The following is a 6,000-nucleotide window of genomic DNA, read 5'->3' as shown; positions in this document are numbered from 1 at the left end:
ATCCCCAGGCAGGGCGAAGAACATTAATAGTAGAGACGCCTGGGAGACCTTGCTCCGGAGCTCGGACCCTGAGCTCCAGCTCACCGCCGTCCGACTGGCTGAAGAGGCCGCCGGGATACAAGAGATCCCGGCCAGCATCTGACGCGACTACCCCATGCGGCCGGATCTCTCCTGATCCTCCTCCCTCAACTGAGGGTATGGGACAGGGGAGGTCTGGGTGAGGTAGTCTCATTCTGTTGGACAATAAATGTTTTTCACTTCACTTCACTACGCGGCCGTGTGCGGCGCAGCAAGGAAGAGCTCGGTTGTGCGAGTAATATGCTTCGCATAAAATGGAACCGTGGAGGCGCGAGCGGCGGGTTTTATGCGAAGCATATTACAATAGGTAACCCAAGCCCTTCGTGACGGTCACACGCCGTGCACACCACGTGACACAATGACGTCACGACAGATGAGAGACGGGGCTCCAACTCGTGCCGTCGCTGCGGTTGCACGCCGTGCAGACCACGTGGTATGGTGACGTCACACCACGTGACACAATGACGTCACGACAGATGAGAGCCGGGGCTCCAAGGAAGAGAACTTGCGTCTGGTGGTGTGGCGGGTGTGCTCTGCATGAGCTCCCGCGAACTTGATCGACAACGGAGGATATTGAAGGCGGAGGACTCTGAGACTTCAAGAGCCGTTTGCCGGAGCAACGGAGCAAGTTTTTGATGGTAGGCCCGTTTTCATGATTTTATCGCCATTTCTGTGCGGCCTCGTAGGAGCCGAGCGCTAAGCCTAGCGTTCGACCAACCATCGCAACGTGGTCGGGGACTCCCCGACGCACGCAAGATACCGGAGCTGGCCGAGGTGGCAATTGATGAGAAGGAACGAGAGGAGGATTGCGTCGAGATGACGGCGCCAGAAGATGAAGCAGAAAAGTCAGGTTTTCAAACCGGCTGGTTTAAACGAGAAGGCAAAAGGTATATACCGTATGAAGATGGCGGCAACAGAAATGCGCAGCAGCAACCTAGCCTAGGAAAATTCAAGCCCAAACTAGGGAAGAAGCTGGCGGAGAAAGCGGTGGAAAAGAAAATAATAGACCTACCAAAAGGCGCTATAAAGCTGCTCCTCAGACCGAGCGGTGGCATAACGGCGACGTGGGGGAACGTGGAAGAATTTGAAGTTGCGAGCGCACTAGCGCAAGAAGCAGGGGTGGATCCGAAGGTGCTTATGAAGGAAGACGTGGTCTCGATAAATATGACACAACAAACCATCTTCGTTGCATCAGCAAGCGAGGACAGGGCTGTGAAGTACCAAGACGCCAAGAAACTGACAATCAGAGGGAAGACGGTGAAAGTAAACAACCATGCACCGATGCCGGCCGGCGCGGGCAAGGGAGTCATACACGGAATTCCTATGAGCATGAGTATGGAGCTAATCAGGAAAACATTGGACTGTGACGCGAACCCGCCGATATTGGGCGTATGGAGACTCGGGGACTCCGGCTCCCTGCTGATTCTCTTCGAGGGAAGCGAGGTGCCTTGGCGGGTGAAGTGTCTGGGATCTTTCAAGAAATGCTGGTTGTACAAGAAGAAGCTAGAAGTGTGCGTGACATGCGGCCTACTGGGACACAGAGCTGATGTATGCCCAGACCCGAAAAAACTGAAGTGCCGAGGCTGCGGCAAGGAGAATCCGGAACAGGGACACACGTGCATCCCCGTATGCCAGCTGTGCGGGGGAGCCCACATGCTGGGCGACAGCAAGTGTAGGAAGATGTATAAGAAGCCGTTCGTGGCGACGAAAGACGCAACTAGACGAGAAGATGGGAAAGACGGAGCAGCGCAGGCCAAGGACGGGCCCAAGGGAAGGTCCAGATCCGGGACGCCCTCGAGATCCGAGTCCGGGGCGAGACTCACGGACAAGAAGGAGTTCCCGAGCCTGCCGTCCAGGGAGGACCCGAGACTACCCAAGACGGGGCCCGAGGAAACGGCGGTAAGCTTCGCGAGCAAGGTCACCCAGGCTAACCCAGAAACAGTAGTGATGAGGAAGGAAAATGCAGAGTTGAAGGCGATGATAGGGAAACAAGAGGCAGAATTAAAGAGGCAAGGAACGGAAATTGCGGAGCTGAGGAAAATTATAGAAGAATTAGTAAACAATAAGCCGAGGCCGGTGGCGCCTCCCACGCAAGCGGCAGCGCGAAAATTGCCGGAGGCGACACCGGAGATAGAAGAAGCAGACGAGAAAATGGATACGGAGGTGGTTAGACCCACTTCGATAAAGCGAAAGGCGCCCGAGACCGACCCCCTTGTGACGCTGGAGAGGAAGCTAACGTGTAAATTTGGAAGCAACATTGATAGGCTGGAAACGCAGATGCAGGAAGTGAATGTAAGGTTAAACGCTCTAGGGGACATTAAGGGTTCAGTGGACAAGATCCTAGCGGCATTAAACGGCCTCACTGAGAGGATGGCGAATATGGAGAGTGTAGCTTTTTCCAACAATGGACAGGAATCAAAGTAAGAAAGAGAACGCCACCATTTGGCAATGGAATTGCCGAGGGTACCGACGGAAGCGAGCGCTATTACAGCACCACGTGCAACATGTAGAAGACAAACCAATTGTTATAGCGCTGCAGGAAACTGGGGGAAATCAGGTAAAACTGGCCGGATACCAAAGTTTCTATAGCGATAGGGGTGAAAAATGCAGAGTGGCCACGCTGGTGAAAAGGAATATAGTAACCCTAGAGCACGAAGTGAGTACGGGGGACATAGAAGCGGTAATGCTAGAAATGATTACGGGACGCAAGAGAGCAAAAAGCATATTTCTGCTTAACATCTACAGCAACCCGAAGCAGAAGAAAATGAAATTCGGAACGATATTTAGAAAAGCCATCAAAGTGGCCGGCCAGAGCCCGTTGATGATCGTGGGGGACTTTAACGCGGCACACCAGGAATGGGGGTACGCGAGGCAAGATCCGAAGGGCAGACATCTCCTTGAGGAGTCCCAAAATCTCGTACTTGCCTTGCATACCGACCCATGTGCGCCTACTAGAGTAGGTAGCAGTGTAAGTAGAGACACCGCGCCGGACCTCACCTTCAGTAAAAATGCAGGCAGGGTAGAATGGGCAAACACCAGAGAAAATCTGGGTAGTGACCACTTCATCGTAGCTACAAAGCTGGGAGAAGGAATCAAGCTACGGAAACTCAAACAGGCGAGAATAGTGGAATGGGACAAATTCCGGGAGATTCGCAGAAGCCACAAAGCTAAGGAAATTGGAGACATAGGAGACTGGGCAAAACAGCTGAGGGAAGATGCCAGGGACGCGGAAGCAGTAGCTGAAGGGGAAGATGCACCGGAGATAATGGATAGCAAGCTAATGAGCATGTGGAAGGCGAAGGAAAGGCTCGAGAAGAGACTCAAGTCTCAAAAATGGAACAGAAATTTAAGGCGTTGTAAACTAAACGAGCAAAATTGGTACGCCAGGTGCGACGAAATGGAAAGCGGCATGAGCCTAGCAAAGACGTGGAATATATTGCGGCATCTCCTCGACCCGGGAAAATCTAAACAGGCAGCGAGCGCTAACCAAGTGAAAGCGAGACACGCTTTCCAGGGGACGGACAAACAGCTGATGGACAGGCTCAGGGACATTTACATAGGGGACGCGACAGAAGTACGACAGGCAGAATATGGAGGAGCGGAAAATGAAGATCTAGACGCGGACATTACGGTAGCGGAGATCAGAGCAGCTATCGCTGAGCTAAAAAATCGCTCGGCCCCTGGCCCGGATAAAATATCCAATGCAATGCTCAGGAATCTAGACAACGACTCGATAGATGCAATTGCGCGGTACATGAACAAAGTATAGACGGAAGGTAAATTGCCAGAGGAATGGAAGCAGGCAGAGGTTGTTCTCATCCCCAAGCCGGGAAAAGAACCAAAATTGGAAAACCTAAGACCGATCTCGCTAACGTCTTGCGTGGAGAAACTCATGAAGCACGTAGTGCAAACGAGGTTAACGAGATACATGGAAGATGGAAACCTATGGCCGCACGAGATGGTGGGCTTTAGACCTAAGCTCAGCACGCAGGATGTAATGCTCAGACTCAAACATGACATTGTAGACAAGAAAGGATTAGATGCCAAGGTGATCCTAGGTCTTGACCTCACGAAGGCCTTCGACAACGTCCGACACGAGGCGGTGCTCAGAGGTCTGGAGGAGGTAAACGTGGGCAAGAGAACATACGAGTACATCAAGGACTTTCTCCAAGGGAGGAAGGCGGTGATTAAATTCCACGACGCAGAGTCCCCCGGCATAAGGCTGGGCAGCAAAGGTACCCCGCAAGGCGCCGTACTGTCCCCCTTCTTATTCAACATAGCGATGAGAGGTCTCCCGGCCATGCTGAACAAGATCCCTGATCTAAAATTCAGCATGTACGCGGACGACATAAACATGTGGATGAATAACGGAAGCGACGCGGAAATTGAGTGGAGTCTTCAAAGGGCAGCAGACGTAGTGGTGAAGTACGCGGCCGAAAGAGGCCTGGCGTACTCACCGCAGAAGTCGGAGCTCTTCGTGTACAATAGCGACAGCAGGAACAAGAGAGACGTAGAAATTAAAGTGGTGGTGGGAGGCCTGGAGGTGCCCAGGGTCGAGGAAATGAGGATCCTAGACATGTTTATCAACAAGAAAGGCAACAACACCAATACCATAAAGAAATTAGCCACATATGCAGACCAAGTGGTAGGCATATTCAGGAGGGTAGCGGTAAAAGGGCGAGGACTAAAAGAAAGGAATCTCCTGAGAATGTCGCAGGCGTACGTTATAAGTCGGATCTGCTACGCGACGCCGTACCTAAACATGAACAAGGCAGAAATAGAGAAGGTAGACAGAATAGTGAGGAAATGCGCCAAGCGAGCTCTGGGACTTCCGATATCTACGTCGACGGAGCGGCTTGAAAAAATGGGGGTACACAACAGATGGGTTGAGCTGGCGGAGGGGGTGAGAATATCCCAATTAGAACGGCTCGGCCAGTCTGAAACGGGCAGGACAATAGTCGAATGGGTAGGAATCCGGCCAGAAAGTATCACGCACAAGATGGTAAACATCCCGGCAGGAATCAGGGCCAAGATATGCGTCCCACCTATGCCCCGGAACATGCACCCAGTGTATAACAAGTAAAGGCGAGAGCATAGGGCTAAGGCCTACGAGAGGAAGATGAAGGAGCGACCGGCAGACCAGGTGGCGTACGTAGACGCGGCGTGCGGACAGCACGGGGCGGCTGTATCCGCTGTGGTCGACGGGGCAGGAGTACCAACGGTAGCGGCTTCGAGCCGCACGAGAGATGCCAATGCGGCGGAAGAGTTGGCGATAGCGCTCGCTTGCGTCGGTACCAAGGCCACGACGATTTTAAGTGACAGCAAAACTGCAGTAAGAAACTTCGCGAAAGGAAGAATCTCGGAAGAGGCCAAACACGTCCTCGAGGCGAGGCCGATAAAACGTAACATAGAGATAATATGAATCCCAGCGCATGAGTCTATTGCAGGAAATGAGGCTGCACACGAGCTTGCCCGAGCTCTATATCACCGGGCGGCCGCAGAGCAGCCCTCCCGCATAGACATGAAAGATAGCCTAATTTCATACCACGAGATCACGGAACATTACAAGCTGAGCAGGAGGGTCTATCCGCCGCCCGACCGTTCCCTCGCAAAAGAGGAGGCAATTGCGTGGAGAAGATTGCAAGGGGGGAATCATATAAGCCCCTTTTGGGTATACATAACAATCTCCAAAGAGGAGAAAGACCAATATTGTATAACGTGCGGGGAGAGGGGCACTCTCGACCATGTCATATGGGAATGTGCTGGAAGCCCGGGCGCCGAGCAAAAGATAGAAGATAGAGAAGCCTGGGAGACCTTGCTGCGGAGCGAGGACCCCGCTAAGCAGCAACAAGCCATCCGCCTGGCGGCTCAGGCCGTGAAGAGACAATGTGTCTTCACCAGACCTTAGTTTGCGAGGCTCCT

General features: G+C 52.8%; 1 pseudogene; it reads left to right on the top strand.

Annotated features, from left to right (window-relative positions):
• The first annotated feature begins 2,152 nt into the window (after positions 1-2,152).
• Positions 2,153-5,986, top strand: LOC149361534 (uncharacterized; annotated as a pseudogene).
• The last annotated feature ends 14 nt before the right edge of the window (positions 5,987-6,000 follow it).

Source organism: Amblyomma mixtum, chromosome 2, assembly GCF_055824585.1.
Source record: "Amblyomma mixtum isolate Tamu chromosome 2, ASM5582458v1, whole genome shotgun sequence".
Classification (NCBI taxonomy): domain Eukaryota; kingdom Metazoa; phylum Arthropoda; class Arachnida; order Ixodida; family Ixodidae; genus Amblyomma; species Amblyomma mixtum.
The sequence above is the reverse complement of the archived record's forward strand: the minus strand, read 5'-3'. Positions and strand labels throughout refer to the sequence as shown.